At 47.6% G+C, this 25,368-nt stretch overlaps 1 long non-coding RNA gene across 1 annotated transcript; it reads right to left on the bottom strand.

Moving 5' to 3' along the window:
* Positions 1-5,276: 5,276 nt before the first annotated feature.
* Positions 5,277-11,161, bottom strand: LOC144097208 (uncharacterized). The gene is made up of 2 exons (XR_013306949.1): positions 11,066-11,161; positions 5,277-5,860 (listed from the first exon to the last, which is right to left on the bottom strand). It is a non-coding gene; the product is annotated as an uncharacterized LOC144097208 (long non-coding RNA).
* Between the last annotated feature and the right edge of the window lie 14,207 nt (positions 11,162-25,368).

Here is a 25,368-nt window from a genome sequence, read left to right as displayed (position 1 = left end):
GGAGACTCGCAGCGAAGCGTCAGGCGTGGCGAAAGAGCAAGGCAGCGAACAACTTCTTCGTCCTTGAGAGCGGCAGCACGCGACGCATGTCAGTGGTTATATCGATGAAGATTACCACACTACAGTTTCCCCCCCGGGCAGAGAAGGAGCCATCCTGGCGACTCATGGTGCCGAAAGAACAGACGGATCGTAGTAGGGCTTGATTCGGTCCACATGAACTATTTCGCGTCCACGGCGACGCAAGTCCGCAGATGGCGTAACGGGCTCAACTACGTAGTTCACAGGAGATGTTTTTTGAAGCACTCGGTATGGACCGTGATACCGAGCAAGAAGCTTCTTTGACAGGCCGGCGGTTGTGGCAGGAACCCAGAGCCACACCAGGGAGTTGGGCGCATATGAAGGCGCCTCACCAGTGTCACGATGGTGTTTTTGTTGCCATTGATTTTCCTTTGTGAGCGAACGAGCGAGCTGACGGCATTCTTCTGCATACTGGGCGGCGTCCGAGAGTGGCGTCGATTCAGAAACATCAGGGCGGTAGGGAAAAAGCGCGTCCATTGTGCAGGTTGGCTCGCGCCCGTAAAGAAGAAAAAAGGGAGAGAATCCAGTGGTGGTCTGTATCGCAGTGTTGTACGCGTAGGTTACGAAGGGAAGAACGTGGTCCCAGTTGGAATGAGCGTCGTTGACGTACATGGCCAGCATGTCACTCAGAGTACGGTTGAAGCGTTCTGTCAGGCCATTCGTTTGAGGGTGGTAAGAAGTAGTGGTGCGATGAATGATGCGACATTCTTTTAGTAGGGCCTCGAGAGCGTCGCTCAAGAAAACGCGTCCGCGGTCACTGAGCAGTTCCTTCGGAGTCCCGTGGCGAAGAATCAAGTTGTTGAGAATGAACAAAGCAACGTCTCTTGCAGAGGCAGAGGGTAACGGTGATGTTTCAGTGTAGCGAGTCAGATGGTCTACTGCCACAATAATCCACCGGTTTCCAGCAGGAGTAGTCGGAAGAGGGCCATAGAGATCTATGCCAACGCGGTCAAACGGACGAGCAGGGCAGGGTAACGGCTGCAACGAAACAGAGGACTTCTGAGGAGTTTTTCGGCGTTGACAAGATTCGCAAGCGCGCACGAAATGTCTTACGAAGCGGTACATTCCACGCCAGTAAAATCGCAGACGTAGGCGTGTGTAGGTTTTCAATACGCCACCGTGAGCACATTGTGGGTCACCATGGTACGCAGCACAAATGTCGGCGCGGAGATGACGCGGGATGACTAGAAGCCACTTCCGTCCATCAAGCAAATAATTGCGGCGATAGAGAAGACCGTCACGAATGGAGAAGTGGTGTGCTTGGCGGACGAGCGCTTTGGAGGAATGACCGGGAGTAGGACTTGAGAGAAAATTCAAAAGTGCATTGATCCAGGGGTCATTCCGCTGCTCGGTAGCCATGTCGATAGTTGTAAGAGTCGACATATCGTAGGCACAGACGTGGTCAGACGAATTATCTCTAGGCAATGGCGAGCGGGAAAGAGCATCCGCGTCCGTATGCTTCAGCCCTGATCGATAAATGACATGAATGTCAAACTCCTGGAGACGAAGAGCCCAGCGAGCAAGGCGACCGGATGGGTCTTTCAGAGAGGCAAGCCAGCACAAAGCGTGGTGATCGGTCACAACGTAAAACGGTCGACCATACACATAAGGACGAAATTTTCCGATAGCCCAAATAATGGCCAAACATTCCCTTTCTGTGACTGAATAATTAGATTCTGCCTTTGTCAATGTTCGGCTGGCGTATGCCACAACATACTCGCTGTAACCAGGCTTACGTTGGGTAAGGACGGCACCAAGCCCAATACCGCTGGCATCAGTGTGGATCTCCGTAGGCGCAGCCGGATCAAAGTGGCGTAGAATGGGCGGCGAAACCAAAAGGCGGCGTAAAGTGTCAAAGGCTTTATCGCAGGCTGGAGTCCAGGCGGAAAGGTCGGAGCTGCCGGCAAGGAGCTGGGTCAGAGGAGCGATGATAGAGGCGAAGTTCAAGATGAAACGTCGAAAGTAGGAGCAGAGGCCGATAAAGCTCCGAAGCTGCTTCAGGGAGGTTGGCTTCGGGAACTCTGCAACTGCGCGAAGTTTGGTGGGGTCGGGAAGAATGCCGTCCTTAGAAACTACGTGGCCTAAAATTGTGAGTTTTCGAGCGGCAAAGTGGCACTTCTTCAAATTCAACTGAAGCCCAGCGCCGGCGAGACACGTGAGGACATCCTTTAGGCGGAGAAGGTGAGAAGAAAAGTCGGCAGAAAAAACTACGATGTCGTCCAGATAACAAAGACAGGTCTGCCACTTGAGTCCACGAAGAACAGTGTCCATCAGGCGCTCGAAAGTAGCCGGGGCATTGCAGAGGCCAAAGGGCATAACGTTGAACTCGTATAATCCATCCGGTGTTATAAAGGCAGTTTTCGAGCGGTCATTATCAGCCATCGGTACCTGCCAGTAGCCGGAGCGCAAATCCAAAGAGGAGAAATACTCGGCTCCCTGTAAACAGTCCAAGGCGTCGTCGATTCGCGGCAAAGGATAGACATCTTTGCGCGTGATTTTGTTAAGCCTACGGTAATCGACGCAAAACCGGATGGAACCATCTTTCTTGGTGACCAAAACAACCGGAGAAGCCCATGGACTGTTAGATGGCTGTATGACGCCCCGGCGAAGCATGTCGTCCACGTTGTCAGCAATGACTTGGCGCTCAGAGGCCGACACGCGATAAGGACGCTGTCGTAAAGGTGCGTTTGTACCAGTGTCGATTGCGTGCGTAACGACAGACGTGCGACCCAGAGCAGTGTGAGGAAGGTCGAAGGCAGAAGTGAAGTTCTGTAGAAGAGCAGCGAGTTGATCGCGTTGTGCGGGTGGGAGATCTGCGTCAATAGCTTGTTGAAGAACATCGGGTGGTGTCGAAGCGGTCGCTGTATCGCAAGAGCTGAGCACATTAACGTCTAATGAAGTAGGCGTTGCAGGAAGAGTATTTACAAGCGCGGGATCAAGTTCTTCAATACGACCGAGACACTCGCCGCGTAGCAGGACGGACGGGCACGAAAATGGATTTGAGACGTACATTGCACTAAGGCCATCTTCGATCTTGAGGACCGCAAATGGAAGCAGGAGGCAGGGATGGCGTGAAGCGGCGTCGGAAGGTGTGAAGAAGACAGTCGAACTAATAACGCTTTCACAGGAGAGTGGAACGAGGGCAGCAGAAAATGGAGGAATGTCTGTGTCACTGGCGACGAGGAGTTTTGCAGGCCGGGTAGGGACGTCACACAAGACGGTATCACAAAGAGGTAAAAAGGAAACTTCCGCGCGGGCGCAGTCAATAACGGCATGATGAGTGGAAAGGAAATCGTAGCCCAGGATGATGTCGTGTGAGCAGCGAGACAGTACAATAAACTCGATGGTGTATAAGACGTCTTCGATGAGAACACGGGCCGTGCACGCCGCTGAGGGATGAATGCGCTGTGATGAGGCGGTGCGAAGCGAAAAGTCGGAAAGTGCGGTGGTCACCTTACGAAGACGACGGCAAAGAGCTTCACTGATGACTGATACGGCAGCGCCCGTGTCGACTAGAGCGAGTACTGCGACGCCGTCGACAAACACTTGAATTACGTTAGTGGGAGAACACCGAGGACTTGAAGAGTTCGAACCAAGCGCAGTTCTTGCCCCGGGAACTGCGACTGTTAGTTTCCCTCAACGGTGCCGGTAGAACGTCGGAGTGGGGACGGGGAACGGCGACGAGGGGAAGGTGATCGGCGAGCTGTGTACGTTTGATTGTCACGAGATACAAATTCGGAACTGGGCGGATTTCTCGGCGAGGGCTGGTCTGTATTGTAGGAGTAGTTCCATAGTTCAGGTCGAGAAGGTGGAAGGCGTTGGCGGCAAAGGCGTGCGACATGGCCCGGCAGCCCGCAAGAGTAGCAGATTGGTCGGTTGTCCGCGGTACGCCAAGGGTTCGTAGGGCGTTGGCGTACCCTTGGAATAGGGACATGGAATGCAGACCCAGGCAAAGGCGAAGGAAGGTTGGAAGGAGCGGCCTGGTAGGAAAGAGATGCTGATGGCATGAGCGGCCTGGCCGCAACTTGGGCGTAAGTCAGTGGTGCCGTTACTTGCGCTGGCAAGGGGGTGGGCGGCAGCACAGGGCTGGGCGGGAGCATGGAGCTGGGAGGAAGAACGTCAGCGATGTGATCTTGAACGGCACGCCGTATGGTAGGGGCCAAAGACGGAGCCATGTCAGGAACAAGGCGGCCACTATCCTGTAACTGAGGGACCAGCGATAGCTGGCGGGCGACCTCTTCTCGAACGAAGGCTTTGATTTGCTGAAGTAAAGGGCTGTCCTCTGATGGGGTAGAACCGCCCAGCGCAAGTGTAGAGATGGCGTCGTCTCTAACACCGGACCGCCGGGTAGAAGCGCGCTTCTTACGAAGCACGTCGTAGCTCTGGCAAAGCTTGATCACGTCACTCACCGTGGCAGGATTTTTTACCCAGAGCATTTGGCACGCGTCGTCAGAGATGCCTTTCATGATGTTCTCGATCTTATCCGCTTCAGTCATTAGCGGATCGACACGCTTGCATAGGTCCACGATGTCCTCTATATAACTAGTGAACGACTCATCGACTTGCTGAGTGCGCTCACGCAAGCGTTGTTCTGCCCGGAGCTTGCGAACTGCAGGGCGGCCGAACACTTCTGCAAAATTCTTTTTAAATGCAGACCAAGATGGCAGGTCTGCCTCATGGTTGCGAAACCAGAGGTTCGCCACGTCAGTCAGATAAAAGATTACATTGCTTAGCTTGATAGCGTCGTCCCATCTGTTGTAGCTACTGACGCGCTCATATGCCGCCAACCAATCGTCGACGTCCTGGTCGGCTGTGCCACTGAAGAAGCACGGATCACGCTGCCGTAGAGCTCCAGAACACAGCACGGTGGTTGGGAGGGGCGACGATGTCGTGGCAGTGTCATCCGGCATGCTGGAAGCAGAGGGTAACGTGCGGCTTCTTAGTTCCAGGGTGGACGGGAACGTACCCAGCAGCACCTCCACCAATTGTAGGGGTGTGTTTATTCGGTGAACCCAGATGATTCCAGCCGCTCAGGGGAGACTCGCAGCGAAGCGTCAGGCGTGGCGAAAGAGCAAGGCAGCGAACAACTTCTTCGTCCTTGAGAGCGGCAGCACGCGACGCATGTCAGTGGTTATATCGATGAAGATTACCACACTACAATATATATATATATATATAAGGTACGTGACGCGCGACGGCAGGCCGATGAATGGGATGACAGAATGGCTGATCGCCTGGCGCTAGCACTCCTGCCCTCGCCACTGCACAATTCGTCGTCTTCTAGTCCTTCAACCTACACGGGGTCCTCCGGGGGATCGTCCGTATTTCGAACGAGAAGATCGGCACTGAAGATGAAATGCAGTAGATGACGTTGGGCTTGAAATATGGTTGAAGATAAAGTGAGGTGAAGGGCTTGCCGCCATGGTGAATGAGACGATCGGCGAGTGAGTCTCAACGCACGAAGCATCCGGGCCGCAGGTTGCCAGGAGCCGACGGCCAAGGCTCCTGGAAGCACCGAACGGCAGGGGCAGCTGGGCGGTGTTCTCACGTGTGGGCAGCGTATCGGGTCGGTCGGGTCATTCTAGTCGCGGCAACTTCGCAATTTCGTCATATCTTGTGGTCCGGGCGGCGGATGGGGCTGGGGTGTGCGGCGAAGTCAATTCCGGTCTGGCGGGCTGGGACACAGCCGGGCGGGGCGGGCCATATACACTCGGTCGATGACCACTGCAGCGCAGGACGCCAAAGATCCGTCACCAGGATCGCGATGAAGAGACCCCAGCACCTAACAAAAAAATGTTACGTGACGGCAAGCCGACGATTGAAATCAGATGACAGGTGGTTACAAGAGGATTCAATGGCGGACGGGCATATATATTTTCGTTGCTCCATCAGCTTCATTGAATAAATCTCGAAGTTTTAATTTGGACGCAGGTTACGTTATTGATCATGGCAGTGGCGACAATTCTTAGGCCTTAAAGATTTAATAAATGGACCCTATGGGTAATTGCCCCTGCAACTACCCATAGCATTGCAGAAGCTATCGAAAGTCTTTGAGCGAGGACTTCGCACAACAGGACTTGTCTCACAGTAACACTGTCGAAAAGTTTTTCACCACCATCGCTACCACCAATAGAAGTTTCGCTCGCAGGGACCGCACGTGATTGCTTGGTCATACTCGTGAAGTCTACTAAGACCACCGGTGCTCCAGCTAGGGCGCGCGCCAGTGCGTGATCTGGTATGCTAACGCGGTAGGAGCTTGTGCGACGTTTACCAGGTAGCTGGAGCCGGACCTGTCCGAATACTTCTCCATGACTGCAGGTAGGCTTCACTTTCTGATTCGATTATCGGACAGCGCGGCCGACGCGTCCGTACGCCTAACGCGTTAGGAGGGAGCTTACCTCGCTTGTCAAGAGTGGTACTAAAGGCGTCTTGAACGGAGAGCGCGCGAGCAAGAGAATGATTTGGCTGGCGTTGTCCAGCCTCATTAGGCCGCTCGGCAGTCGCTTCCTAGTAGAAGACCTGCTCTTAGCCGCATTCAGACGCACTATTGGGAACCGATTTCAGCTCTTCACAACTTGACCGCTGTCTAGGCTTGTGGAGAGGGAACAACTTGTGCGCCCTCGAATTAAGTGGGGATCCGTTAAAGCTTCCTGCTTGCGTACTCCACAAAGTGGCCTCCAGGAGAGAAATCGTGAGCACCGTGCGAGCGAGAGTGGTTCGAACGGGGCCACTTGCTTCCGCTTGGTTCATTTAGCGAGGTGCCTTTTCTCTATAGCTTTGAGTTTCTTGATGTCGTCTCCGCGTTTTGTCGCCGGTTTAGCGGTTGAAATGGATTCGCCGTAATGTTAGAAAAACTGCATTATATATAAAACTTCCTGACATGGTGTCCAAAGTTGTGCTACTCTGTGGGTTGGTCTTTTGTGGCCTTTGCGCTGCGCCGCAAATATGCTAGAAGCGTGACTGACGCTTAGGAACCACGCACGAGTCGAGTGCTTTAAACTTCTTTTCTTTAGGCATGAAATTGTATTTTTGCCTATAGCGGCTGGTTTCGTGTGTGGATGAAGAAAATGTGGCAGCAGGAATAAACAACCGCGCGTTTTTAGCCCCACGTACTAGTACCAGCACTCAGAATAGTGCAGCACTGGCCACTAACACTTACTGGCGCGCAGCGGGACTCAAAATATAATTACTCCTTCTACAAGCGTTTACCAATTTCGTAGCGCTGTCAGTGGTGGCAGTAAGGAGCAAATTCCTGCCCTTGAAATAAGGGTGTCGAGAGGCAGCGTCGGCGCGTGATGTGCCACGCGAAGGACACCGAAGGGGCCTAAGAGCCACCAAAAATGCCTCGCACATGCAGCACAACCGGCTCTGGGACGCTCAATTAAAGCTGCGTACGCGCGAGGCGTTCGCAGTTGCACGCGGTGCTGCTCTGCATTACAACGCAATTTCGCAGTGGGGGCAACCAATAAAGGTTTTGAAACGGAAGTTCACACACCTGACCCTGTACCTACGAGCTGAAGGCGACAGCTTTCCCAAGCGCGCTGTTCATGTGTGAAAATCACAAGTCGGAAGCAGTGGCAGTGAGGTTCTTGGCTTGCGCTACATTGCCGCCTAAAGCTTTTGAATTTTTATAGCCATAATTAGATAACATTTGTTTTTTGAGGCGTGATTTCATTTTCTATAGAGACCAAATGTACTGAAATGTGTTCTTAGCTACCTCTCTAGCGATGCAAGGGCTGTAAAGACTGCGGAGCTTACAACCGTGTGCTTTTTCCGTAAGGCAGCTCATTGAAGACAGATACTGGTGGCCAGCGATGGTGTGCTTTACCAGTTTTTCTTTAGAATGGGCAGCATGATGTAGTTTGCACAAGCTAGCAATATTGTTACAGTCGACCAACTAGGTGAGATGGAGAACATAAGTGCGCAGCAGAGTATCTTTGCGCCACACCAGCGGTAGTCAACCACGTAAGGTTAGAAACATATACGCGCGATTGAACATATCTTTCCTCCATATCAAGCGTTGTCTAACTGCATGAGGTTTCTAACATAAGTATACGATTGAGCGCATCATTGCGCCCTACCAATGGTAGTCCAACTGTGTGGTTTTGTTGATTACCGTTGTTTTAAATAGAAAAGAAGGCTATAGAGCAAGGAAATACAGAGTAACTGTATCTGTCTGCTTCCGACCACGTTGTGAAGGACGGAATGGATGGAATCTAAAGCTGGGTTGTAAAAATGCAAACGGATATGAGGCAAGGTCGGAGGTGGGACTGTGCAGATCAATGAGAAAGGGGTTAAATCCATTACCAACTCATGGAGTTAACGGAACAGCTTTGGTGATGGAAACACCCAAGCTGCATTATAGTGTTCGCTTATAATTATGCGTCCTTCTAACTAAATGAGTCCGCTTCGAGGTTTTACAAATTCTATTAGGTACGAAGTCACAAACCACATTGCAAAAATTTCTTTTTTTCCGAAACGCAAAAGGCGCCCGTGTGCTTTGCGATGGCAGTGCACGTTCAAGACCCCAGCAAGTGTAAATTATTGAACCAAAAGCTTCACTACGTTAGGTAAAGCCAATTTCGCCGTGCGTTGCCGGTAGACCTTCGAGTGAGCCAGAGGTCAAGTGTTGCTACAGGCCTTGCCATATGTGGTGCACCATGGTGTGGTGTGGATCAGTTGCGTTGTGCACCACTGATTCTCTACTAGGGGGCTGTATGGCGCATTGGGCGCCCAAAAGTGAAGCCACCGGAAGTAAGCAGCCTTGCCCCGGAAGTCAACCTCTGGCAGTGCACGAAATTGTACCTGAGCACGCTTTTTCATTTTCAGATTTCGTTTTCCACTCAGCATTTTGTCTTTTTGCCGTTCTCGTATTTTCCACGAAAATGCCTACCTGTTGCGCGGTAAACTGGATGAGGAGACCACCAAGGTCTTCGGGAAAGAAGTTTCAAAAATAAGGGTTCATTACATCGCAATGGGACCGCACCAGCAGATGACAGGACGTCGCTACACAGAGCACGTACGGAGCCTCGTCTGCTCAGCTCTGTATCGTCCCGTTGCGCTGGTGTCGCCATCTCAGCTCTTTGTTGTGATGCACGTTGTCGCGCTCTAAGCCCAAGATACACAATCAATGGGGATAAATATCAGAAAGAATATGTGGAAAAATTCACTAGGCAGCCGAAATTGCAGTGACTATTTTAACGAATTATGCTTAAACTAAACCGGAGCGAGGGCGAGGCTACTACCTTTTAGTTGCAGACGGTGTTCTGGTTCATAATGGCGCCTTCAAAAGTTATTTTACTGCTTTTCGACGGGGTGTATTATGTACTGTTTCGTACTGCAGCAAATTATGCCTAAATGGGCTTTGATTCGTGATGCTTGGAGCAGTTGACTTCAGACAATGCTTGCCAATCGGCTGCAGCCCCCCCTCCCCCCCCCCCCCCCCCCCATTCGTCTATCTCGTCTTTTCTCTCGCGCTGTGCAGCTGAAACGCGGCTGTGCTATGGAGTTAGGTTAAAAGCACGTCTGGAAAGTAAAGGACACCATAAAGTGATAAACATGACCTGCCATCGATGAGAAGATACATCTTTCGCCAGCTGTATAACGAGTGGCTCTTCGATTATCAGTATTTCCGCGCAGTCGTTCGCCTTTTTTTTGCTACACGAAAATTCGGTTTTACGATGACCTAGCCTCTTCGTCATTCCACTACTTCTCCTAATTGCACTCGGAAGAAAAGAACACAGATAAGAACGTAGTGTTTTCTGCACGTACCCATTTGCCGTGGAAGGGTGAGACCTGCATGCCTGCTTTCTTCGGTTTTTCTCAAAATTAGAGGGTTCCCCAAGCATTGTTCACATTCCTCGCGTTAGGCTTGCGTATTCCGTTGACATTACAGCAGACGTTACACGAAAACAAAACGAATAATTGAGGACGGAAGTGCGAAAGGCGCAAGTTTTTTCATTGAAATACACAGCAGACAGCCTAGAAAGCTTAGCCAGAAACAGCATCCAAGTGGCAAGGCGGGTTCCCATTTTATGACCAGCTTTCGCCGGTCGTAAGTCAGGGTCAATTTCAGTGCTTCACAAACAAAACAAAGTTTGTACAGTAAAGAGACGATACAGATTATTTACCGATCCCTCGTATCAACACGTACGCTCGAGAGACTTCAGTGCAGAAGAAATATTGCAGTTAAAGTAAAGCAACTTAAGAGAGACAAGCAAAGAAAACGCAATTTGTTCACCGAGCACTGCGATAGTCCGACGACCGGAGAATCTTACGAGGCCGTCCCGGTGACCGGCGCGCTCTGGCTCGCTGGTCCGTTGCTGGGCAAGTAGTGTTGACCCGGGAGTCATATGTTCTCTTTTGCCAGGGCTCTCTCTACGTGACAGTAGGCTGCTTCTTTGGAATGGAATCTGAGCGGGTACGTTATTCCTGATATTTATATAAAAACTTCGGTGACACTTTGGAGCGTAAGACACTTAGTGTTGCGATTTTAAATAATGAAATACATGTTTTTCTGCGGCATCAATTTCTACAGCAGCCTCAACTGAACTTTTGCGCCAAGCAGCGTAATGTCATTGCAGTGAAAGTGTGGAGCGAATTTTAGAAATTTGGCTTGAATAATTTTATTGTTAAAACTGCTCGGTGAGTAAAGGGTTGTGTATTATGCCCAAAAAATAAGCATGTCATAAATCGGCTACAAACATTACATTATTGAGTGGCTTGATAAATTTGGGACACTTTGTCACCATTGTGCCAGCAAATAATAATTGACATATTTAAAATTAGCGATATTTTTACGGCAGCTCGAAAAATAAGTCTTTTGGCGTGGTGCAGGTCGTGAATCTGGGCAATTTAGTTCTGAAGAAGTTCGATATCTTGTAGAGCTACGAAGGCTCCTTGACTTGTCAACCCTGCAGCGAGAACGTCGCATGGTTGGTTGTCAAGGATTTATCAAGGGTTGATGAGACTACGGTGAGTCACTTACCTGGTATACTGTAACAAACTTTCCTGAAGCCACCTTGAGGGGACCTGTTTTCTCCTTGGCCAGAAGCGCCATCCCGGTGTTAAACACGAACCGAGGTAGCGATGAAAGTGCTTCCAGCCTGCCAGATGTATTGCCTAACGCGTGCCGATGGCCGGTCTTCGCAGTCTTCTTATCGCTTTGAAAAGATAAGGTGCACAATAGCCGTCAGTTAAGCATTTAGACAGCTTTTTCTCAGTGCTCTCTACCTACCGCAGGGTTCTTTGTTTCATCTGACGCTTCTTTATGCCGGCTGTCGGGCTGAAATCTGACATCTGCAAATCAAAAACGAACTAATTGCAGCCAAAAGAAAATATAAAAACTGGTTAGCACATTTCACAAGTCGCACTGCGCCCTATATCTAAGAAAGCGATGTCTATTCTTGATATTTTACGACATTAATGCACATTATTTTATTTTTGGCTTAAAAATTAGTCCTCCCTACAACGGCCGAAAGAACGCATAGCAACTATATTTCTCAGAAACACTACCTGGTTGCAGCGTATCAGCAAAATATTGTCGAATGCCATATATGGCACGAAGTTAGCGGTATTCTTGTGAAAATATAAAATTGGGTTTAAACAGCCAGGAACGTTTGAATGAGATATGCAGCTAGCCAAGCCCCAAAAACGTAAGAGTACCACTTGGGGTGCGTCTTTTGTTGCAACAGCTGGAAGCTGGTGGTGTGTCGTGAAGCTGAACACCATTGCTCGTCCAAGCCACGCGACTACTCAAGGGTGGCTTACAGCGCATTCGCTTCATTAGGCAAAAGGAAAAATGGTTTCTCTCTAAGCTGCCTCCAATAGTGGCAATGACTCCAAGGTGGCCATACGGATGGTTGCTTTGATAAGAACTCCAATTTCAGTTGAATCGCTTTCTGGCACACCGCGTTTTTCCCCCGAAAATTTCTCATGGTCTTAGCTGCTGTCCAATTTCTTCTTGGCGTGCAACAATACACCTTCCGTCTCTGTTAAATCCAGTTTCTTTTTCGTGCCTTTGAATATCTATTGGCATTTTATAGGCCGTTTTGTAGCCTTAAGTATTTTGTACTTGAACAGCTAGCATCATTATTGATTGCTTTCTTCCCGTAGAGATCATTTCTATCGTTATCTCTATACTGCCTCTACTAAGTGTAGATCGTCTTCTCCTTCTTCCTCACGAATTATGCTAGCGCCGCTCTTGACACCACGTGCATATGCGACATAAAACCTTATTTTCTTTTCGCCTACAATGGGCTGGTGTCCTAAAACAGCTTTAATGAGGAGGAGTAAGTATGAAGGACACGCAACCTTCTGAATGCAAACAAAAGCATAGAAAAACGCTCGATTATAAGTAATTTTTTTTTTTGCAGCTCAAAATATGAAATTGTATATATAGAGAAAATTACTCATTACTGCGTAGTCTATAATATATCATAACGCGAGTAAATACCCCCTTATAATGCAGTTTTACGAATTATCGTAACGACAGAGTTACTTTGTGACAAATATTTTAAACCCGTTGCCTCCAGTTAGAATGCACAAAATTATTTTTCTGCTTGACGAGTTTCGTCAAGAAGCCCACAACACTAACTCCATGTACTTTTGAAAAGAAAACCATTTAAAAAATTTCCCGAAGATTGAATTACTCCGGAAAGGCCTCAGACACTCCACACTGTAATTCTAAATGAGTAAAAATTTCTTTTTTTCTCCTTCTTTCCATTACGTCATTTTGTGCTATAGAACTTCATGCCTTTTTAAAGTCTCATTTATTTCTGGCCATTTCCCTCGTCACGCGACTCGCCACACAGGCGTTTTACGGCCTAAGAGCTCAATAGTGCTTCCGGAATAAAAAGTGCTAACGAGTGCGTTAAAACTGTTAGAGCTCAGTAGTGCTTCCTGAATAAAAAGTGGTAATGTGTGTGTTGAAACTCCTTTTAAACCGAGTTGTGGAAAAAAAAATATATAGAAATGAAGGCCCATTTGATGTGTGCAGAATTAATGTCCCGCTTACATGAGTCATTGTTTTTAAGTCGTGTTCTTATTGCGCGTCCCTGCGCCCTCCCCTTGCGGATATATACCGACCCGCTTCCGCTATGCATAAGTACCTGTGTGTAGCGTGAGTCACAGCTCGTGAATCTGTCATCTCGCACTATATATGTTTACATTAAACCATCCAACAAGACCTCCCAAAGTGCATTTCACTAAATACGGCATGCTTGGTATTGTGCTACGATTTTTTTCTTGTCCACGTTGAAAAGCCCGGGAGTTAGCACGGCTGCCAGCACGTTCCGCGTGGTGGTGAAATCTTCCAAATAACCGCGGAAATTTCAAATTTTTGGTACATCTAATTTATTTTGATCTTCGTTCGAAATAATTGGTGAGGGACGCTGTATTAGCTCCAGAAAATTTCGACCACGCGTGGTTAATTGCCTTGCACTCACATCTCACAACACAAGGTACTCTAGCATTTAGTCCCCATCGAAGTGCCACCGCTATGGCAGAGATCGAACACGCGTCTTTTGAGTCAGCAGCCGAGTACCGTAACCATTGAGCTACCAGGGCATATGTAAAATGGGAACTCCGCTAGTGCATATGTAGTGATATTGCGTGCGTCAAAAAGATTTTAAAAAGGATACAATAAATCTACCTACGCAGACATTAGAAGCTGCTTTATCATTGCAAGACACGGCAGCATTTCAGTTAGTTTTAGGCATCTTCGTCTTTTATCACCGTTGATGTTCATAATATGCAAAGGAAGCTTCAAGAAAGTAATATAGGCTGTCACCTCTCATACGATTAAACCGTAATGAGCGTAGAGCAGCAGCTCCCGGGATATTATTTGCGGAGGCAAAGGGGAGACTCAGATAGCTTTTAAGTTTAGAGCAAAGTATTAAATGAGGCTTGGCAGCATGAAATGTTGCCGCTGATAAGATGCTTACTTTATGATGTCCATCTCAGCGTATTAGTAAACTTAAAATATTTCTATGGTGAAAGGCTGGATATCCCGCGATAATGAAGCATATATCATGGGGGTACAAGAGGTATGGATGTACTGAACGGTATTTGCAAATAGGAAGCTCCTGGACTTAATTTGATTGCTGCTTTGCGCCTTAAGGCAAATCATTCGTGCGCAAAAATTATGTGTCGCAGTTGTGTGTCCTATTATAGTCGTTGCCTCAAGTTAAACATGGTTTTTATTTTCAGCTCAAGGCCTTTTGTGACAAAGCACCCGACACCGGTCGCGGCCACCGCTGGAGGTAGGGAAGAGACATCGCCTCAGGGTGCAGCTTAATCCAGATTACTAAAACCTCACTGGCCTTCATAGCAGTCTCCCGAGGGGTCTTGCTGCTCACCCTGTGGACCGGTCTCACTCAGCATACGCTAGAGTTCCGCGCTTTTAGCTGAAGAATTTCGGCCTATTGCGCCACTCGCGCATTATCGACAAATTCTGAACAATGCTGTGTCAAATGGTTGCTGTAGCCGGCATTTTCGGAAACTTCTGTTTCCTGCTAAACACTGCTACGAGCTGTGCAAGCAGTAGTGAGTGCTCACTCTATCTCCCACGTTGGGAGAGTCCGCCTAAAACAAGTTAGTGGACCAAACTTCATAGGAATTCCTGCGAACTCTCTGTGGCATGCCTTTTGGCGAATTTATACATAGCTCCTAAGAGAGGTGGAACAGGCTCGCAGCCTCTCATGAACTGGATACAAATCTCGCAATGCAATGTTCTGGCTCAATCTGATGGCATAAATGGAAGCGGTATAATTTTTCACAAGTTCATTGCGATTAGCAGCCAGCGGGACAAATCTGGTGGCGGATCGGCATATGGGCTTTCTCTTAACCATAGTTGCTTACCGGTTGTGGCAGTGAAATATGAAAGAAATAACACCTGCGAATATTTTTTGTCCTGTCGTAATATTTGTCCTTAGATGAATATAAGGGGCGGTTTTCAGATGCCAGTCATCCAGACTACATCCCTAGAATCTCATCATGCTGCCTCCCTCCTTCAGCGTTCACTGCGAGCCGCCAAGTGCGACGTTCTAACACAACTTTGACAACGTTAATTTTCTTGAGATCCGGGAGAAAGCGACCAAATGTCGCTAGGATTTCTGTCAAGTCTGGAATCCCTCAAATAATATGAACATTGCTGTTCGTTCAGAGCCTGGCGAATACAGGGCCACACAAAAAGCATGTCTGATCAATCAGAAAAACTGTTCCATGCAATTTTTAAAATAACTGCTTTAAATATTTATTTAGCGCAGTTGTAGTCAATGCCTTGACTTCTCATTGCAGCAAATGATTTCTGATCCAACGCGTTGTTCCGCCACTTCTGCCAATGTTCTGGATCTTGTCTTCACCAATAATCCTTATCTTTGTTCTAATTTTGCGCTCTTATAACTCCTTCCGGATATTTTCATTATAACCGGAAAGCTTAATTTCACACCCCATATAAAAACAACTCGAAGCAACTCAGGTGCTACAACAGACCCAACTTCGGCGAAATAAACGCTGAGTTGACAGTTTTTGCTGAGCACTTTCTTCTGGTTTTTGCAACACGTTCATTTGAGGACAACTGGAACCTTTTCCGAAACAAAATTGCTGCGCTTATCGACCGATTCATACATATTATCACTTTACCACACACTAACACTGCGTCTTGGTTTAATAGCCACCTACGGCGCCTGAACAACAAGATAATTCTTAAAGACAGGTCGACAAAAACAGGCTCCCCTTTTCCTGGCAACGCTACAATGTATACGATAAGGAATATCAGACGGTGCTTAAATCTGCTCCTCGCCATTTGTTCACCTATGATTTACCATTAGTGTTAAAGAATAACCCTCGTCAGTTCTCACAGACAATTAACCCTTCGTGTCATCCTAATATAACTCAAACCAGTGCCGAAGGAGGCAGCGTTCCTCTGGCTGAATGCGCACACGCTCTCAACGACTCATTCACCTCAGTGTTTACCCGAGAACAGGTTTATTTAGCCCCTGCTACTACGAAAAATTCCAATACCTCAATGTCCGAAATGCTTTTTAGTGAAACTGGAATCCTACCTTTACTATAAAGAAACTTAAAACATCAGCGTCTGATAACCTTGATTTTAATAACAAAATATTTAAGAATTCATCTGATGGTGTGCATCGCATCTTGTCCACTATTTTTTCGCAGTCTCTTTCATCTAGTTTGGTTCCACGTGACTGGCGCCTAGATAAATTTGTTCCCAATTTCAAGTCCGGTGATCGTTCTTTAGCAATAATTATCGGCCAATTTCATTAACTAGGACGTTCTGTAAACTCACTGAACACGTGATTTAGTCGCAGGTGTTTAATTTTTAGAACAAAACAACATAATCTTAAAATACCAACACAGCTTCCGTAAAGGGTACTCGTGCCAAACACAACTTGATTGTTCATTCATCTCTTGATTCTGGTATTCAAGTTGACTCCATAATTCTTGGTTTTTCCAAAGCGTTTGACAGGGTACCTCGCAACCGGTTTTTAACCAAATTAACCCTCCTTACTATTCACCCTCTTGTTATCACCTGGGCTAAAGATTTTTTTGTGTTCCAGGTTTCAGTTTACCACTGTCAATAACCGTAACTCGTCTCTCAGCGAAGTTCATTCCGGATTTCCACAAAGAAGCGTGCTTGAACCCTCGCTTTTCTTGATAATTAATAATGATTTGCCTAACTTAGTTTCTTCGCGAATCAAACTTTTCGCGGACCATTGTGTGATTTATCGCAAAATTTATACAAACGAAGATCGCCTAGCCCTTCAATCCTACCTCGACACAGTAACAGCATGGTGCTCTACTTGGCTCATGCAACTTAACCGTTCTTAAACAAAATTTATGTCTTTTATAATCGAATGTCTAGATTTCGAACAACGTATTCTTTAAATAAAACTCCAGTTGAGTTCGTAACCACGTATAAATATCTCGATCTTCATGTTCTTCCAGACCTAACATGGAACCACAATATTAACCTTATTCTTGCATCCGCTAATCGGTCTTTAGGTCTCTTAAAATATAACTTAAAGCATGCTCCCTTCCACCTCCGATTGCGTGCTTACACCACTCTTATTCTACCTAAATTAAATATGCTTTGGCTGTTTCGTACCCTCATCAAGCATATTTATTAAATAACATCGAATCTTTGCAGAATCGCGCAGTTCATTTTATCATTTCTGATTATTTGTCTCATACCAGCATCACAGTCTTGAAGATGCGCGCTGATCTTCAGGATATATTTCTCCATCGTAAAGTTGCACGTTTATTACTTTTTCATAAACTGTATCTTCACTCGGCGCCTCATAAAGACTTTTTTTTCTTTGCCTTCTTTCATTGTTGATTACCGCAACCATCCGTTTAAAGTTAAGCGCTTGTCATGTCGTACATCTAACTACGCACATTCATTCATACCACGTACTATAACTGACTGGGATGTTCTGCCTTCATATGTTGCTACCGTCAATGATACGGATAAATTTTATAATCTGTTGCCTGCCACTGCCTCTATTTAATTTTTTTTTGGGTACATTGTTAACTTACTTGTGCATTAGTTGTCTGTCTTGTATTTCTTTTATTGATGATTCTCGTTTTATTTTCATGCCGTTGTTTGTGAAACATCGTATAACTTGCATTAACGTTACTGTCTGCTGCTCTGTTCATGTCTTGTTTTTCCCTTTACGCTTCAATGCTTAATTTTGTGACTTGTATTTTCCTTCCAAAGACATAAGTTCTGTAGCATAAGCTACACTGGCCGAGGTTGACCAGTTTTGCGTGCATCCTCGAGAGCCGTGCTGCGCATGCGCGAGAAGCAGTGACGTCACAAAGGATAATAAAAAAAGCCCTGTGTCGATGCTTGGAATCGAACCAGGGCCTTTGGCGTCGGAGGCGGAGGCGCTACCACTCCGTTACAAAGCTCGATGTTTTACAATGAAGGCGCAAAATAAGTAAGAGCAAGGTGTCCGATATAAGTAAGCTTAATATGGAGAGAATCGAGCATGCTCTAAAGAACGGAGGCAGCCTAAAAGCGGTAAAGAGGAAACTAGGCATAGGGAAAAACCAGATTTTTGCGTTAATAGAAAAGGAGGGCAATGTCATTAGCAATATGGATAAGACAGTTAAAGTAGCCGAAGTAGAAGGGTGTGGAACTAGAAGGGTGTGGAGCGCATATGGCAGGTTCTTTCAGGTCATGAATAACAGGTTACCAATATCCCTCAAAAGAAAAGTGTGCAACAGCTGTATCCTACCGGTACTCACCTACGGGGAAGAAACGTGGAGGCTAACGATAAGGGTTCAGCTTAAGTTAAGGACCGCAGAGCGAGCCATGGAAAGGAAAATGATAGGTGTAACGTTAAGAGACCGGAAGCGGGCCGAGCGAGTGAGGGAACAAACGCGTGTTAATGTCAACCTAGTCGTAATCAAGAGGAATAAAGTCTTGGGCAGGCATGTACTGCGAACGCAAGATAACCGCTGGCCCTTAAGGGTAACGGAGTGGATTCCATGAGAACGCAAGCGTAGCAGGGGGCGGCAGAGGGTTAGAGGGCCGGATGAGATTAGGAAGTCTGCAGATATAGGGTGGGCGCAACTGACAAAGGAGAGGTTTAATCGGAGAGACATGGGAGAGGCCTTTGCCCTGTAGTGGGTGTAGTCTGGCTGATGATAATTATGAGTGAATGCGCGCCTTTCATATATTAACTCTTCCGAACCAGATGTCGCCGCGCTTACGCTACGTATATCCTAGCCTAGAAGGGCTAGGTCATCATCATTTTTAAAGGCACGGCTCGTAACAGAATAATCAGCACCAGTATCGAACAGCATGGTAGTCTGATTGCCACCAATAGTCACACACATATCGGATGCAGCGTATCAGAAACTGTCGCTGCCTTTGTCTGTCCAGGTGTCGTCGGCTCGATGGTTTTGCGATGGAGGAACTTGACACGCCCCGACGTCAGCGGCCTTGCCTCCAGAGGTCGCTGGTGTTAATTTTCCTGACGCGGACTGTGGGAGCGATGGCCAGCAGAGATACTCTGGCGACCGTAGCTGGAAGCGCGATAGCGGACCGGCGAAAACGAACGAGACTCGCACCTTCCAGAGTATACAGGATTCTGGCGCTCCGAGCGACGCTCCGCAATATCATAGAGTCGTTCGGTTTTCTGTGGACAAGGGGCGTTGGGACGGAAACCGCGAAGGTCCACTTGGCGGTACGGACTTGGTCGGTAGAGATGACCGGGCTCCCTACAATAGTAGCAGAGGCCTACAATTCGATGTACGCCAAAAATCTGACTTCCGAAGGCGATGCCCAGCTGTATCAGGTGCGGTTACGTGATATGGGGCCATGCTACTCACTGGAGGTATCGGATAAGACTATATAATGTGCGGTTGCACGACATGGGCCGATGTTGCTCACAGCAGGCGTCAGAGCAACGAAACCTTAGCCAGCCGTGTGATGTACAACAGATGCGTACGTGGGTAGGTCTTCGAGCCGGGCTGTAGAGAGCTCTGCTCATCTCTTTAAACAGAGTAATTATAATTAATCATTTAAAAGTTATATATAAAGGTAACGGAGTGCTTATAAAATGGGGAAAATGTATCAGAGCCTCTAGAGATACAGCGGGGGCTTAGGCAAGGATGACCTCTGTCTCCTTTGTTGGTCATGTTGTACCTGCAAGGGTATGAGACCAAGCTAGAAAGGAGAGGACTAGGCAGCAGCCTTTCTTTTTTCAAGCATGGAGAATTGATTAAACAGTCATTACCGGGACTAATATACGCTGATGATATAGTGCTAATGACTGACAACAAGGAATATTTACAGAAGCTGATAGACATATGTGGTACAGAGATAGATAGATTAGGTTTCAAGTTTAGTAACGAAAAATCTGCAGTCATGATATTTAATGATGAGGGCGGCGAGCATAGAATACAGGAGTTCACGCAGGAAGTAGTAGATGAGAACACGTTTCTTGGGGTGCGGATAAAAAACGGTGTTGAGTATCTGACAGAGCATGAAAAATATGTAATGAATAAAGCTAGTACGAATGCAGCTTTCATGAAAAATAGGGCACTGTGGAATTGCAATAGGCATCAAGTGGTAAGAGGGCTCTAGAAAGGGGTGAAAGTACATAGCCTGACTTTCGGTAATGCGGTCCTGTGCATAAGGTCAGATGTCCAAAGAAGGTTAGAAATTAAACAACGTGGCGTAGGGGGATAGCTTTTGGAGCACATGGCAATACACCAAATCAAGGGGTACCAGGGTGATATTGGATGGGCGTCGTTCGAGAGCAGAGAAGCTAGCACCAAGATAGCATTTGAGGAGCGATTGAGAAAAATGGTGGAAAAGCAGTGGGCTAGGAAAGTTTTCAGATACCTGTATAAAAGGAATGTTGACACGAAATGGAGAAACCGCACTAGAAAATTGACAAGAAAATATCTGGACAGCAGTTGGGGGCAAATCAGCAATTTTAAAGTTAAGAAAAAGGTTAAAGAAACAGAGAGAGTTCTACGGAAAAAAAAGGAATGCTGACAAAATCAGCATTGGGAACATACAGGATTGTTAAGCAGGAAATTGCCAAAGAAAATGTCAACGATAATTGTAGGGGAAGCTCTTTGTTGTTTGAGGCCAGGACGGGAGTTTTGCGGACTAAGACATATAGAGTCAAGTACCACGAGAAAGACACGTTGTGGGTTGTGTGCGGAGAGGAGGAGGAAACGGCTGAACACTAGATACTTTTCTGTAAAGGGCTTCACCCTACAGTGGAAAGCAGCGGGGCTGAATTATCCAAGGCATTGGGGTTTAAGGACAGTAAAGGGAAAGTATATTTTAAGCGGGTAGAAGTAACCAAGCGAAGGTAATCTGATTGGGGGCTAAAATCACGACAAGAGTGAAATTTATCAAGTCATGGCTAGGTGGCTTTAGCCACCGCCCGATTTAAAATGTTCGGTCGTATCCATCCATCCATCCATCCATCCATCCATCCATCCATCCATCCATCCATCCATCCATCCATCCATCCATCCATCCATCCATCCATCCATCCATCCATCCATCCATCCATCCATCCATCCGTCCATCCGTCCGTCCGTCCGTCCGTCCGTCCGTCCGTCCGTCCGTCCGTCCGTCCGTCCGTCCGTCCGTCCGTCCGTCCGTCCGTCCATCCATCCATCCATCCATCCATCCATCCATCCATCCATCCATCCATCCATCCATCCATCCATCCATCCATCCATCCATCCATCCATCCATCTGACTGAAATAAAGTGCATTTGGCTCCCAGTCTTGAGAGCGTCTTATTCGCTGCGGCTTCGTCGGCGTGCCTAGGTCAAGGCTAGGCCTAGCGGCCGGACCGACTCTCTATCACGGCCATCTTCACATGGTGTCAAAAGTGCTTGGAATCTGGGATTAAGTTTCTTTAAGCTGCTCCGGCTGAAGACCATCTCGTTCGTCATGGACGCTGACGCTTCTCCGGATACTCCGCCGTCTTCGACTGAACGCAACCTCTGTTCTCCGGATTGCTAGGCCTTGCGCCGCCGCCAGCGTTCGACTTCTATAATCCGGCTTCCTGGTCGTTGAAGATTTGAAGATTTTTCAGTCGTCACGGGATTGTCTCCGGCAACGGATGAAGTCCAGGTTTGTACTCTTCTCTATAGTACTCGAGTTCAAGCGCGCCCTATCCTCAATTCACTTGGGGTTTCCGAGTTCGAACGCGGGTCGTACGCAGAAATCAAGTAACGCTTCAAAGCCTACTTTTGCAATAGTGAAACCAGCGAAACAGATGCAGGACAAGTACAAGGAGGCACACACACAACACACCTGGACATCGATTCTTTGTGGCGGAGTGACAGCGTCTCCGCCTGAAACGCCAAAGGTCCTGATCGATTCTAAGCTTCGACACAGGGCTTTTGTTTATCACCCTTTGTAACGTCACTGCTCCTCGCGCATGCGCAGAACGGCTCTCCAGGATGCACGCGAAACTGGTCGAGCTCCGCCAGTGTAGCTTACGCTACAAAATAAACATTCCCCTATGCAAATTGGTTTCGCTGACTGTTGGTTTCCTTCATGTGTTTGTCAAATGAGCCCCTCATTTCATCTGCCTTGTCTGCTAATAGCTTACCGAGGGTCTCGGTTCTGGCAGTCTTCATGCCATAGGTAGGGTAAGAGGGCTCTCACACAGTTTCTGCCCTCGCCGTTAGATGACATTCCACGTCACAGTCGGGGTAATACGGCACATTCTGCGTCCGCCGCTATTGACGAGGGTGGCGCTGGTGAACACTCTCAAGGTTCGCTATCCGCAATAAACGTAAATACCCACGAGAGCAGCAAATTGGACAGCCGTCGCCGTAGCTCAGTTGGTAGAGCACCAGACGCGATATTCGGAGGTCGTGGGTTCAGATCCCACTGGTTGCATGGTTGTTTTTCTGCTGCGTTATAAGTAATTTTCTCGAAGCAACACATTAATGTAGTAATATTCTCCCACTGATCAGCCTACAAAATAAAAAAAGAAAAACATGTTCCTCTGCACCTTACTTTCGATCACTGTTCGATTTATTCATGTGTTTGTCAAACGAGCCTCTCACTTCCTCTTCATCTCGTATATACTGCCGCGAATATTTGCAGTGTTTGTTTGTTCTTCAAATCTGCCGCCACACCACTTTATCGCTTTGTTTGCGACGCAAGACGCGACTGGAGTTATCTCGATTGATCGCAGCCAGGCAGAGCTGATTCTACGTTCTTCCGGAATGCTCTAGTAATTTTGCACGCTTTATCTTGAAAGTTCGCTATCAGCTTTAAATTGAGCACGCCCGACAGCGGCGGGCATTTTGTTCGACGACCGCCGTGCACCATTGTCGATTCGCCGCCGCCGAGTGATTCAGTCCATTGTGGGCGCAAGTCAGCCCAATAAACAGTTTTCTTTTAGAAGACCTTGTGTCCATCTTCATCGCTCCTTCGACTAAATGGATGGATGGACGGATGGATACGGCTGAACCGTTTAAATCGGGCGGTGGCTCAAGCCACTTAGCCATGACTAAAAAAATTGGACTCATCCCTTGATTTTAGCCACCAATCAGATAACCTTCACTTAGTTATTTCTACCCGCTTAAAATCTACTTTCCCTTCACTGTCCTTAAACAACAATGCCTTGGATAAATGAGCCCCGCTGCTTCCCACTGTATGGTGACGCCTTTAGAGAAAAGTATCAAGTGTTCAGCCGTTTCCTCCTCCTCTCCGCACACAACGCACAACGTGTCTATCTCGTGGTACCTGACTATATATATCTTTTAGTCCGCAAAACTCCTGTCCTGGCCTCAACCAACAAAGATCTTCCCCTACAATTATCATAGATACTTTCGTTGGCAATTTCCTGCTTAAAAATCCTGTATGTTCCCAGTTCTGATTTCATCAGCATCCCTGTTTTCCACAGAGCTCTCTCTGTTTTTTTAAACTTTTTCTTAATCAATAAATGCTGATTTGCCCCACTACTGCTGTCCAGATATTTGCTTGTCAATTTTAGAGTTCGCTTTTTCTATATCGTATCAACATTCCTTATATACAGGTATCTGAAAACTTTCCTAGCCCACTGCTTTCCCCCCTTTTTTTCTCAATCGCTCCTCAAATGCTATCTTACTGCTAGCTTCTCTGCTCTCGAACGACGCCCATTACTTATCACCCTGTACCCCCTGATTTGGTGTATTGCCATGTGCTCCCAAAGCTAGCCTCCCTAAGCCACGTTGTTTAATTGCTAACCTTGCTTGAACATCTGCTCTCATGCACAGGACTGCATTACTGAAAGTCAGTCTAGGAACCATCACCCCTTTGCAGATCCCTCTTACCACTTCATGCCTATTGTAATGACACAGTGCCCTATTTTTCATGACAGCTTAATTCCTACTAGCTTTATTCATTACATATTTTTCATGCTGTCAGATAATCAGCACCGTTATTTATCCACACCCCAAGATTCTGGTACTCATCGACTACGTCTAGTTTGAACTCGTGTATCCTATGCTCACCGATATCATCATTAAAATCATGACTGCAGATTTTTCCTTACTAAGCTTGAAACCTAATCTATCTCCCTCTGTACCACATATGTCTATCAACTTCTGTAAATCTTCCTTGTTGTCAGCCATTAGCACTATTTCATCAGCGTATATTAGTCCCGGTAATGACTGTTTAATCAATTCTCCTTGCTTGAAAAAAGAAAGGTTGAAGAAAGAGAGGTCACCACCACGTGACATCTGGTGGAGGTGCTGGGTGCCTTCCATGTTCCGGACGCCCCCTTAAAGTCGTGACGCCAGCCCTCAGCGCTTCGCTCCCGAGGACGAGCCAGCAGCACAGCGAGCCAGCCGACGTCTCCAGGGGGAGGAGCCTGTTTTCGGGACTCTGCCGGACCGCACCACACAGCGAAAAGACGCCGCTGCGAGCACCGCAACCTCGCCGAAGATGTCGACACCGATTATGCTGCAGCAGCCGCGGGTGCCGCCAACTTTCAATGGATCCTTAGGCGAAGACCCAAAAGAATATTTGGACCAATTTGAGTGCGTGGCGTCATTCAACAAGTGAGATGATGCGGCAAAAATTGGACACGTATCTTTCTCATTGGATAGCTCCGCACGCACGTCGTACGAAAACCACGAGTCGTCCCTTACGACATGGGAGCTATTCAAGAGAGAACTATTGAAGGTATTCACCAGTGTCGTGAGGAAAGAAAGAGCCGAACGACTCCACGAGTCCAGCATCCAGCTTCCCAATGAGCCCGTCCGTGGTTACGTAGAGGAGATGAAGCGCATATTTGGCCGCGCCGACCCCGGGATGACTGAGGAAAAGAAAGTTCAGTTTTTAACGCGCGACGTAAAAGAGCAACTCTTTGGCAGCCTCGTGCGCCAGCAGCCAAAAACAGTCGAGAGATTCATGCAAGAACCCTGCACGATTGAGAATACCCTCGGCGCCCAAACTCGACAGTACAATCGCCCTTCCTATGCCTGTGCAATCTTTTCGGACACGACGGCCACCACCGGCGAGAACTTGCGGGAAGTTATCTGCGAAATCGTCCGAGAGGAACTACGCCGGTTACAGCCATCCTCCCCACAGCCACAAGCAGCGAATCTGATCGGTGTGGTACGGGAAGAAGTGCAACAGGCACTTGGCACCCCGACGGCCACAGAACACCAGGCCATGTCCTAGGCCGCTGCAGTAAGGAATCCTCAGCCCCACCGACAACCCATGCATCCTGTCCGACATGAACAACTTGTTCCCGAACGCCACCTCTCCGCCCCCGC

Source organism: Amblyomma americanum, chromosome 7 (genome assembly GCF_052857255.1).
Source record: "Amblyomma americanum isolate KBUSLIRL-KWMA chromosome 7, ASM5285725v1, whole genome shotgun sequence".
NCBI lineage: Eukaryota > Metazoa > Arthropoda > Arachnida > Ixodida > Ixodidae > Amblyomma > Amblyomma americanum.
The sequence above is the reverse complement of the archived record's forward strand: the minus strand, read 5'-3'. Positions and strand labels throughout refer to the sequence as shown.